Raw genomic sequence first — 13,542 nt, forward strand, 5'->3', positions numbered from 1 at the left:
CCCCTTTTAAAAAAGAACCAACCCGCCCGACACACTAACACATCAGGGACCATACGTAGCCACAGGTAAGCTGGGCGATAGTGCACAAAACCCTTTTTCTTCAGTAGCTGTGAGTCCTGCCATGCCTGTAGATTGTCTGTTAGGCAATGATCTTGAGCATATTACCTGGGAGGAGGCAGAGCTATGGTCTCACTTGGGGATGTTAGGTTTGCCTGAGTAGGTCTGCATGACCACAAGCTCGCATAAGTAAAATTTAAAAACATACTAGAATGCGACAAAAAAACTTTTGGAAACACACTTTATCCTAAAATGACAATGGTGTAACTAACGAACTGAAGAATATAAATATGATAAATCAAATCCGCATCATGAATCCTTTCCATACATACTAAGTAAAAAGAATGTTTACACATAAGGCTGTCACCAATGGCAGAAAAGTAAACTAATATTAATCTGGACAGCTGGGCCTTTAATGGTATTTGGACTGAGAGAATTTATGATGTTGACAGTAATGTAACCTTGCTGCACTGCACTGCGTGTCAGGGAAGTGGCAGAAATGCATCATATTTAAGTCATTCAATGCATTCCTGACTTTTCCACCTGCTCTGGCGTACAATGGGCTGCCCAGCTCCAATGCAGACACCCTTGCACTATAGTGCAAGGCTCCCTGCATTGCATGTAGGATAGTTTTTTGTGCAGAAAGGGACACGCTCCTGCACAAAAACAATCCTGGGAGGCATATTCCTCTTTCTATGTGTGCTGCAGAATGCACCATACATAGAAAGAGGGAGAAACAAGGAGAAATTGAGATTTGTCTCTTTGTTATGCCTCTCCTGAGAAGGGCTAGGATTTGCGTGCATCCCCAGGTTTACAAGTGTATTAAATCTGAGGATGAGTAAAAAACCATGGAAGTTGAGTGGAAGCACCCATGCAATGCCCATGGAATGCCTTGCTAGTGCAGTGTAAGCAACATAGCGATTTGCCAAGGTGAGACAAAAAGATGTAGGATAAGTATTCAATACAATTATTGAAAGAATTGCAATCTAGTACATAAAGAGTGAACTGCAATAATTTGGCAGATGAAACAAAGCAAGGTAATCAGCATTACGATCAGGGTAAAGAAGATAAACAATCCAACTATGATGTTTTGTGGTTCTAGATGTTTTAGAGGTTGTAGTGATTCCTACCTAACTCTTTGTCTATCTTTGAGAACATAGTGGTTGTACCCCTATGCGTGGCCCAATCTAAGGGATTAGCCCCTCCCCCTTCTCTGGATAGAGTGTCAGGCATCAGCCTGTTGTGCAGATGGAATTTCTGTTGAAGAGCTGGTAGATCAGCACCAGCTCAGCGTCAGCCAAGCTGCTTGTCACACAGCATGTGACCCTGGATTGTTGTGGCCAGAATGCCCTCTGCCCTCCTTGGGTAAGTGCACACTTTATATAATAAAATATATTACATTGGGTATACAGATGTGATGTAATACTGTGTCTTGGTGATAGAAGCTGGTACACTTGTTAGCATATTGTGTATTTCACTCCATAGTCTTGGACAACAAGTACTGAATATATGGTGCAAACACTGATTAAATGAGCAGCATGATCCATGCTTTCCTGGAATGAAGAGAACAAATTAAATGAGTAGAAGCCATTGCTAAAAAGCAGCCTTGCTAACATGAATGAAATATGAATAAAAACATGAACTGTAGAACTGAGCTAAAACAGAGCTGAAATAGAATCAACCAGGATTCCAAAAGGATCCTCATGACAGGAAGATGCTCTCACTTAACTTACTACCAAGGACATGAAATAGTGTTAGTCAAAAATGTGCTGTGACCTGGCCCACAGTGTTCAAACTTCTTTTAACAAAAATGTGCAGAAAATCCCAGGCTTTAAAAGCTGACAAAAACTGAAGCACTGGATCAGCTCACACAAGGCAGGGAAAAGCACGCTCTCTGGGAAATTGAATTTGTGAATTGCAAATCAGTGGCAATGATTAAGGTTTTTTCACCTATGCTATGCTTAAGCAGATATCTATAATAAGCCAGACCTTTTCTTTCCTCCCTTAGTTTCATCCATTTGATTGAGATTACTAGACTCCACAAAGAGCACTTGAGGACCGGGTTTTGCAAATAATAGTTCCTCTAATTAGATCACAGTATCATAGAAACGGGGCATGTTTGCTGTATCAAGTCAAACTAATGAAAGAGACAGGATCAGGAGGCTAATTTTGCCACTCCATTCAACCTGTATACCCTGCCAGGAAGGCCTGGTTTTAGCACTGATGGCCCCCAATGCAACAATCTTTTTTGGGCCCTCCCCATGATTTATAATGTTCTATTACTGCCACCCAACAAAATTGCCCCTAATCTCTCTATATCCCGACTGTCACATACATTTCATTTACTTTAAAGTGCTAGTAATGACAGGCTTTATGAATCCACTCAGCTATCCGCATAAGAAACAGATATGTTCTTTGCGGGAGGCATAGTAACACTCTGCACTGCATTATGGCGCTAGGTAGAACTCTGATCTCTCTCTCTCTTGCAGGAATATTAACCACAAGAGCTATCTAGACTTTTTTTTGTTGCCTGAAAGCTGAACTTTCAGGGAACTCTGCAGTAGATGCTTTTAATTTGTAAGTTATTGCTCAACACAGCCCTCCCCGATGTCATTGTCCCCCATCCAGGTCAGCGCCCAGTGTGGCTGCACCAGTTACACTACCCTAAGGCCGTCAACATTTAAAAATGTTATTAAATGTTGTTCTAATTTCTATTTCAAAGACTCTCATGCTGTTCAAATTACTAACTGGATTTTAGACAGTGACAATGAAATTGTGACCCCATTCAGGCATGTAGAGCCTGCCAGGAACATATAAGAATAGAATTCAAATTTGTATTATTGGACATAATTGTGTATCGCTCAAGTTGCTCAAATACTAACTGTATTTTAGACACAGACATTGAAATTATACAGTCAGTAAAATGGTTACGTTCTTGATGTCTTCTCAGGATGCAGTGTATGTTACCAAAAAAAACATCACTCTGTAAATATTGCTAATATGGTACAATCAGTAGAATCTGTGCACTGAAAATTCAGATGGGATATTTCATCACAAACAAGACTGATATCCTGTCCACTGTACTGCAAGTGGCTACACGACAATTGTAATATGGCAGACAAGATACCCTCCGTATTTGTAACAGAGTATCCTGTCTGGCAAATTGAATTCAGTCCCTAAATCTTGGTTTTGTTTGCAGAATATCCTGTCCAGAGTTGCTGATCATGCATGTAATAACCCTGTAAACAGGATGTAGTGAGCATTTAATGGACACAGTGCATTCAGTTCAGCACCAAGGACGGATAGGCCTTTCCCTCATTTGACATTTCCCTGGTATGCTGGAGCCTTTGAGGGCCAGTTTTGAATGCCCAGAGCTACTCATGGGGACTCTGACCATGTGCTTTCTTCAAATACACCCTGTAGTGATTTTATGAGAAAATATAATAGAATGCTTATTACAGATTATAAAAGCATGGATAGTCTCTATTGATCAAAGCCTACAGTTGTTGCATTGGTGCTTCTTTGCAATGCTGAAGTAAATTAAAGGAATAAAGCAAACAAAATAATTGTAATAAAATATTTACACAATGTAATAAGTCAAAATGTAAAATGCAATCACAAGACTTAGAATAAAATAAGGATATTGCCTTATGTTCATTGAGAGTAGCTTATGATTTTCTTTCAATCCTGTTACTTGCCATTTTTTTCTCATTACAATCATGCCCAAAAAAAGCAATCAACAAAGATCAAAAGAGCTACTCACAATGGAAAAGGGTCAATTTGAAGTCTCTGAGATCTGGACTATGCATAAGACTGTTAAGAGGGGTTCTAGAGCAGTGATGCATGTTCCTCAAGGATCCCATGAAGAAACTGAAGGACTCTTTGTTAGAGACTAGCATAAGAAGAGAACAGAATCACTTCTACTTGAAAGGTTATACACCACTAATCTGGTCCAGAATCCATAGTTCCCTGCGGGTGAAGGGAACAGAGGTTCTGCTGAGAAGGTCCTACTCTGCTCCATGTTCCCAGAAATCACAGTACCCTAAAATAAGTGAATGGAGCTCCTACTGAAATGTCCTGTGTATTCACTCTGTTTGAGTGACGATCATGACCTATAGGAGTACCATGAATAATTTGTAAATTTAAGCTGTGCTTACTACCACAATGATTCCTGTTTCAGCATGTTGCAAATACATAGAACTATAGACGAGTAAAAGTGTGAATGTGTTTCATCAAGGGGTTCTCAATGACATCAAATAGAAATAAAGAGTGAAGCTTGAATTGTCTATCATGTCAATCAGAGCCCGAGGTGAAAAAATCAGTATAATTCACTTTTTATCCATCCTAAATGTATGCTGTCTTTAACCTCAAAATTCATCTGCCCCTGCTTTCAAATGCTACACAGTGGAAGAGGAGAAATGGGGAACCATACATGACATATCCACCATTATGTATGCCTGTCCCTAAGTTTTTAACAAAAAACTCACTTTACATCCTTGAAAATCTCCTTTACCTTCTGTGCCTTTTTTGCCACTCTTGCTCTCTTTTGCTGACCTTAGGATTCTGCGCAGTTTACTGCTGCTAACCAGTGATAAAGTGCTTCTGCTCTTTTCCTAAAACATGATAAGATTGACATATACCCAATCTGCATATTTTTTCTACTTATAAGTCAATACTAAGATGTACTATTTGTGCCAAGTCCCTGTAGATTTAATGCTGTTAGTGGGCCTGCAGCCCTGATTATGCCACCAACCTAAGTAGATGATAGAAACTGGGTCTCTAGTTGGCTGAGGTATTCACCCTACCCAAGGGGGGATCACAACACCTATCCTGGTAAGTCAGTTACATTCCCTAAATTAACCTGTGATCACCCTCTGGTAGCTTGGCACAGAGCAGTCAGGCAAGGTGTAAAATATTTGTGCAACACACACACAGTACCACAGTGAAAACAACACAAACAGACTCCACATCAGTTTGGGACAATATTAAAACAAGACCAAAACAACAAAATTCCAATCAGTAGAAGTTGAGATAGGAATTTTGAATATTACATCAAAAATAGTGATTAGAATTCACTAGTGGGCAGTCGGGTCCCACATCGAACTTTGTTGAAGTTAATGGGATGCATCGTCATTGGGCTACAGAGAGCATCATCATCAAGCTGCTCAGGCTGTATATCTGCTTTCATCAAAGAGCCTCTGTCTCAGTGTTGAGGGAGTGAGGCATCAGAAGTTCTCCCGCACTTGAGGCGAGGCATCAGTTTGTTCAGAAATCAGCTTCAGAACCCAATTCTGAGGCGCAGCAGTGGAGGGGGCACCTCAGGCAAGGATAGGACTCACAGATAGCAGAGGTCAGCAGCATGAGGAGAGTTGCAGTCTGTCTTAGATGTCCCTGAGACTGCAGAAGAACAGGGGGCAAACCAGGAAGCCCTTGGAGTCAGTCTGGTCAGCAAGACGGGTCCAGTCCTTGTCCACTGCAGGGCAGAGATCAGCAGGAAGCAGTTCCTTGGAACAGTCAGTCCAGGCAAAGGGGCAATCCTTACAGCATAGCAGTCTTTACTCCATCAGAGTTCTTCCCAGGTCCAGAGGTGTACCTATTTCAGGGGGTCAGAGGCCTAGTACTTATACTCAAAAGTGCCTTTGAAGTGGGGTTTACTTCAGAGCTGCTCCTTTGAGTACACAGGTCCCCCTTTCATCCCAGCCTTAGCCCCAGATTATCAGTTGGGGTAATCAGGTCTTTATGTGGGGCTCAGGCCACAACCTTTAAAGTGCAATTGTGAGTCCTTTCCACCCCTCCTGTCCAGGAAGAGCCATCAGTATGCAGGTGAATGCAGTTGCAGGTAAGGGTCCTGTGTTGTGAACGTCTGTAGGGATTGCACAAAAGTAGCCGTCACCCTGACGTGTATTGGAGAGAGGCTGTCAGACACAAAGAGCAGTGAGACCACAGAAATGCCCACTTTCTAAAACTGGTATTTCTAAAATAGTAATAATATATCCGACTTCACCAGTAAAGAGGATTTATCCTCACCATTCCAGTGATATGAAACATGATGTAGCTACTTCTTTCAGGAATTACAGCTTTAAAGTATATATCACAGAATTCCCATTGCTGGCCTCTGAGAGGAGTAGGCTTCACCATAATGAAAAATAACGTTGGGAGCTTTTCGTTACCAAGACATATAAAACTTAAACGTACATGTCCTGTCTTTAACTGTTGGCTGACTAGGGCCTACGGTAGGGGTCACTTATATGTAATGAAAGGGGAGTAGATGGCTTGGCAAGATGTTCTAAATGTCAAGTCAGGGTGGCAGCGAAGATGCACATACAGGCTCTGCAATAGCAGGCCTGAAACATGCTTACGGGGCAAATTGAGTGGGTGGAACAATCAGTGCTGCAAGCCCACTGGTAGCATTTAATTTATAGGCCTTGTGTATATGCTATACCACTTTACAAGAGACTTACAAATAAATTAAATATGCCAATTGTGGATACACCAAGTTATCATGTTTAGTGCTCAAATCCTAATGCCAACAAAAACAGGAGGAGTAAGGCATATCTTCTGGGATAAGACCATCCTAGGGATGGCAGGTCAAACAGTAGCTCTTTAAACAAGTTTCAGGCCTGCCATTGCAAATCCTATGTGTGCAGTTTTGAACTGCCATGTCGGCTTGGCAAAGTAGTCCTTTTGCCAGGCCCAATAATTCCTTTTTTTACACATATACATCACCCCTAAGTTAGGCTACAGGCAGCCCCAAGGGCAGGGTGCATTTGAAAAATTGGACATGTACTTTTGAGCTTAACATGTCCTAGCAGTGAAAATCTCTTAATTTTGTTTGCTCACCACTGCAAGGCCTATCTCTCCCATAGGTTAATATTAGAATTGCCTTATTTCACGTTATAAGCGTATTTTTCAAATGGGAAAAGATAACTCCTCTAAGTTTGGTGTCTCTGCAATCACAATATAAAATCCTAACTTATGGTGAAGTCAGATTTAAATTGCTATTGTGAAACATGCCACTTTTAGAAAGTTGGCATTTTCTTACTTTAGCCATTTGGTGCCTGTTGCCCTTCACTAACCGCATGTCATGTGTAGGGTGGAAGACAGCTGGGCTTTGTATATTTCCTGTGGACAGTCACACACAAAGGGAGCATATGTGTAACTTTATGAGCCATCTGTGTCTTGATGGACCATCCTGGGCAGGATGAGAGTTGGACACATCCTAACTTACACCTGAAAAGGCTGTGTCCTGTCCACAAACAAAAAACTGTATGCACCCCTGAGTGAGTCTTGAGCCAGGGAAAGAAGGACAGGGCATCTGTGAAAGGCATGTCTTTGAAGTCTCTCCCACATCAAGGGTATCACTGGGTATAAGAAATGAATCTCAGACACCACCACTTCAGTACACTACTGGACCTATAGATAGATACTCTGCCAGGAAAAAGTACTGCTGTGTTGTTGAATGACTGCCACTCTCCAGGACCTCTACTCCGCTGGACTCCTGCTTTGCTGCCTGCTGCCCTCTTGCTTGGAAGTGAGAAGGTCTGGACATCAAAAGTCTCAGGAACATAAAAGACTACCTTCCTCCCTGCTTCTGCATCTGAAGTTTGCTATCTATGACTTCACCCTGCGAAGTGGTGCCACCCTAGTCCTGGACACTTGGAAGTTGGCCTGAGGTTCTTTCCAGCAGAACCAATTCATCTCCTCTTCTGAGCAGGCAGAAACTACACATCTCCTTGCCTGAGCGGCACATCCTCGAGCAGAACTGATGCATTACTGATGCTGAATGGAATGGACCTGGATCAACATATTGAAGTTAAAGTAATTTTTTGGATGCATGAAACCACCTTGCGTCAATGAGATGAAAGGTAGCCGCTCCCGTCCAAACAATGACTCAAAGCCCCTAGCGCCTTATTTTTCCTCCAATGCAAAAAAGTTGCACGGGGGGAGGAGGCCTAAATAATGGCACTAAGCCTGCTTAGCGCCATTATTTAAAGCCTGGGTCAGGGTAGGCGTTTGGGGACTTGTGGACCCATTTCCATTGTCAAACTCCATGGAAAGAGCCCACAGGTGCCCACCCCACACCCCAGGAACACCTCCACCCACACCAGAGGGACACCAGTGGATGCAGGACCCCATCCCAAGTAAGCAGGGTAAGTAGAAATATATTTTTTTCAAGTGCCATTGAGGGCCCTGAAATGGGTTGCCCTACATGGCACTGGGTGCAATGGGCATGCCTGGGGGACCCTTGTTCCCTTTGCTGGCCATTGAGGTGGTGGGCATGACTCCTTTCTTTTATAAGACAAGAGTCATGTGGTATCAATGGTTTTGCATCAGGAAATGACTCTAGGCTGGTTAAAGGCATTTTTTTGCCTCTAACCAGCTTAGTGTAATTTTTTTGTGAAAAACCCTCTTCCACCTCTACCCCGCTAATGTAATTTTCCCAGACCCTAGCCCACCCTTTGCTCCAGCTTGCGGGATTCCATCAATTTGGTGCCTGGCTGGTGCTCTGGATTGAAGCCTGTGCTATACTTTTTGACACAAAACTGTGTTTGCGCAGTTTTGCATCAAAAAGTATAAATATGGGCCTAAGGACTTCAAATACCCCAATAAAACATAAAACTTAGAACCTATTGACATACTAAGAACCTTAAGGGCATATGTATAGTCACCTAACGCCACTTTGCGCCACATTACAGAGTACATCAATAGCTTCATGAGAAATTACGCTATTGCCCCTACCCTGCGTCATGGTGCGTCGTATTTTAAATGCAGTGCACAAATGGTAGCAGTAGGGGGGTGCTAAGGGGCGCAGGGAAAGTGGCACTGAAGTTAGTGCAGCGCCACTTTCCATAAATCTGCCCCTTAGTTCTTTAAAGTGACATATTTTAAATCAGCCATGTTTTTGTTGAACCGCTGACAATAAAAGCTTGAAGTGGAACGCACAAGACTTGGAAATGTCATACATAAGCACAGAGCAAACAGAAAAACGTCAGTCCTTTGCTCAGTCCTGTGGTCACTGAAAATTTGCCAGCCCTGCGTAGAAAACGTTTTAACTTGGTTGCTACTTTGCTCTCAGGAAAATGAGGTCTAACTAAACCTGCGAAATGGGCTGTATGAGGAAGAACCAGAAAGAATAACTAAACACAAGTAAAGAAAGATATCTAAAAAATCTTATTCAAATGTAAAATTAGAAATTAATGATCCCTGGCTATGATGATGGCACTAAGCATTCCACGGCATTTCATCCGCTGCCTCTAGACGGCAGCAGTGCCGCCTCATCCCCCATTCTCCAACTGTCCTCTCCTTGGAATGGCATGGCATGTCAGTATCAACACCAGCTGGAGCTATCAGTAGGCCCAGACTAGCAGTGCACCGAGGTGAGAGGGCTCAGTCAAGAGCTATTGAAAATAAAATAAAATATCAAAGACATTTTAAAAAACAGCGAATGAGATAGGAGAACTTGTCCATGGGGGAGGGGAGTTAGTTGACATTCGAAAACTACCATGGGCTGATACCAGCACTGATGGACAACCTTGTCAGTCGGTACCCACAGTCAAATGAACCACTTTATCCAGTGACTGAAAGGGCTTTCTAACAGCATTTTTCTCTATTACCATGTATGTGAATGTGTATGTAGTGTTTTGTGCTATTGTGCTTTGCGTGATGACTGCATCATTTGCAGACAGCTAAACCTTCTATAGACAAATACTGGCTGCTCATTAACACAAGATATAAGTAATACAGAAGCTAGATTAATAGCACTGTATTCGTAAAGTCAGCATATTGGTGTAGTTCCTATAGGCTGTGTCTGATTTGGAATAGTTCAACTGTGTTATTGGTTGCAAAGGAGCAGAATTTCAAGCATAATTCTGGGAAGGTCATTTGAGATTCCCAGTGGGAGCCTTCTCCAGCTCTGCAAACCTCTTCATAGCAGGGAACTTCATGCAAAGAAGTAACATCCCTTGTTTCAATGCATGTGTCTTTCTCCTCAAAATAGTTTCAGCATGAACAAAGCCATTCCCCTACACAACACTGGGGTTGATCTAGTTCTCTTCCCACCTTGGAAAGGTTTTACCCTAGCCATTGGCTATCCTGGAAATCCAACATGTTCCCAGATAGAAAGGGGTATGAAGACGTATGTAGGTGCTGATAAACAGCCATGTTTGTGGGCATTTACACATTGGTTAATTGTGCTTTTGAATGCCTCTTTTGCATCTGTTGGGCAGGGTTCATGCATACCAGAATTTCACAAACTTGGCAGAGATCAAGGTATACATATGTGTGAATTCATGGCATGGAGTTATATCTTCAGACTTAGGGCATATTTACAAGTCCCATGGCACAGGGCAGCACCGCAGGTGATCTTTCTGCACTGCTCTGCACCACAGGGTAGAATTTCACCCGATGTACTAGATAGAGTTCATGTCTGTCCTTTCCCCCTGTCAGGCGCACAAATTGCTTCATAGCTCCAACACAGGCACCCTTTCACCATGGTGCGAGGGTGTAAGGGTGTTTGCATTGTCAGCAGGATTGTTTTTGTGCAGGAAGGGACACCTTCCTGCACAAAAACAATCCTGAGAGGCATTTTCCTCTTTCTATGTGTGATTCAGAATGCAGCATGGTATAAGGAAACAACAAGGATTCTCCTCATTGCACCTGTTTTTAGGAGGCATACCGTTTTAACACATTCCCAAGTTTGCAACTTCTTGTACATCAGGGAATGCATCACAACCCATGGGTTTTGTGTGGGAACAACCATGCAGTGCTCATGGAATGCCTTCCCAGGGCAGAGCAATGCAAAATAGTGATTTTTGCCGCATTGCTTTACTTCAGATTTATGAAGCCATGCAAGAGCACTTTAAAGTGTCCTTGCATGCCTTCATAAGTCTGGCTTTCGGTGTTATTACACATTATGTGGTGCAAGAGTCATGCAACGAGAGTCGTAAATATGGCCCATTGTCTGTTATTTGAAGCTTTGAAATCTCTAGATGGTTGTGTTGTGTCTGACAAAGCCTTATGAGACCAGATACCATCTCACTGATATCCTCCTGAAAATGATTTGCTGCTGCAGAAAATCGCCAAGCAGGGGACTCGTGTTTCTTCATCCTGCCGAGGTCAGCGGTGTGGCCAGGGATTTGACCATCCCCTTCTCTGTGGGAACTCCAAACCAGTTCTGGTGTCAGCTTCCCCTTACTGGCTTTTGTGCCTGCCTGACTAGGAGAATAAAGTAAGGGGCCTATTCAGATGTCACTGATTTCTGCTTGTGACCGGGCAGGCCCCTTTGTAGTACATTAGATTCCTGGGCATGGCCATCTCTCCATATCTAGGCCATTGTCTCTGCTCTGGGAGCAGTTTTACACAATCATCAGGGCTAAGCACCTACTGGGACTAGTGCCCCTCACCTTTCGTTCACACTCTCTGGATACATACTAAGGATGAGAATGGATGTGTTTCAGATCTCTCCCTATTTTTTGGTTATTTTAAGATACCCAGCAAAGTTTCACTAACAAGAAATAATCTTTTCCTTGGGGAGGATATGCACCCTTTTTATGGTCTAGCTTGACAATGCAGCTGTCGCTAGAGAGAGGAGCTTTGACTCCCCCTTCATGTTGGGAGCCAAGAGTAGATGTTGTTTTTGGGCAAAAGTTGTGGGCATCCACAAATATGTGCTTGCCTTCCACACAACTGTTATCATTTTGTTTATTTATCCAGGTGCATGAGCTTGTCACCTTCCAGAAGCAGTACGCTAACTCTGAAGTTTTTCACTTGTTCATGCTGTGTTTTGCTTCAGTCTCTGTAGACTCGATAGAACCATGGCATTTTTCAGTACAGACTGCACTTTAGCATCTCTCCCTCACAATGTAAACAGAACTAAAGCCTGTTGACTGCATGTCTGGTGTGGGATCGGGGCTGGAGTTGCCCCCCCCGAGAATGGCCTCACTCTGCCATTCTCTTCCTCCTTCAACCTTCACTGGTGCATCAGAGCTATACAGCCTGGAGCCCAAAGAGCTCCCTTCTGACCCAGTACCTATCAAACAGTGAAATCTTCCTGTTGCTGTTTTCCCTGATATAGCAGTACAAATGTCCTCAATTCTCAGGTTTTCTCTTCTTTAAGCCCCAAACTGCTGGGAAGAGTGAGCCCATGGCATTGGGGGATCAGGAGACTATTTTCTCCTTCTGGTTAGTTGAGTTTGGTTGCTTGTTGCTCATGTTGCACCAGAAGCAGAGTTTCTCTGAAAGAAAAGGGCTGTTGTCATAAATGTGGAATTATGGCACTGCCTACTACAAAGAAGAGGCCAGTACTTCTACTTGTGCCATTGTGCAAGAGCATGACTGTGAATTTCTATGCACAAGTAGTGCAAAAGGCTAACAGTATTTACAGACAACAGGCTGACTCTAAGCAAAAACTGCTACATTTATTGACACACAATTACCGTATTATGCAGTGTAGCACAAGTATAATGCAGCATCATGTGTATACGTATTTAGCTGCACGCGGTGAAATAAGCTTGCACATTAGCAAATATAATGAGCCAAGCACAGGTGCCAGGAGTCCTTACTACATTTGATCCATAGCCCAGTGTGCAGGTTCTATCACAGCTTCTCATCTTCAGCCACTCCAATCTCAGTCTCCTATTAATATAATGCTGGCAAATCACGTACTGTGGCACATAGTACCTCACAAATAAAATGGACAGTGACACAAGACATGTCTAACATGTTATGCAGTAATTTACACAGGAGCACCTGGTAAAAAAAAGTCACACACAGTGACAGAAGAGTGCATGAAGCTGATGTCCTGTCATCTTGAATATGTGTTAGAAATGGGGTCTTTGGTTGGCAGTCAGGTTGCCCTCTGTCCAAGCAAGGACCCTCACTCTAGTCAGGGTAAGTCACACACAATCCAAATTATCCTGTGCCCACCCTCTGGTAGCTTGGCACTGAGCAGTCAGGCTTAACTTAGAAGGCAATGTGTAAAGTATTTGTGCAATAAATCATACAATAACACAATATAGCACCACAAAAATACACCACACAGTGTTTAGAAAAACATATAATATTTATTTGGATACTTGCAGGTCAAAACGTTCAAAGATGCAACAAGTAAATGTAGAGATATCACTGAAAAGTGATATAAAGTGTCTTAAGTCTTTTTAAAGCAGACAAAGGGGGTCATTCTGACCCTGGCGGTCACCGACCGCCAGGGTCAACGACCACGGAAGCACCGCCAACAGGCTGGCGGTGCTTCCTGGGCCATTCTGACTGCGGCGGTAAAGCCGCGGTCAGAAAAGGGGAACCGGCGGTTTCCCGCCGGTTTACCCCTGGCCCAGGGAATCCTCCATGGCGGCGCTGCTTGCAGTGCCGCCATGGGGATTCCGACCCCCTTCCCACCATTCTGTTCCTGGCGGTTTTTACCGCCAAGAACAGGATGGTGGGAACGAGTGTCGTGGGGCCCCTGGGGGCCCCTGCACTGCCCATGCCACT

This window comes from Pleurodeles waltl, chromosome 6, assembly GCF_031143425.1.
Source record: "Pleurodeles waltl isolate 20211129_DDA chromosome 6, aPleWal1.hap1.20221129, whole genome shotgun sequence".
Classification (NCBI taxonomy): Eukaryota; Metazoa; Chordata; class Amphibia; order Caudata; family Salamandridae; genus Pleurodeles; species Pleurodeles waltl.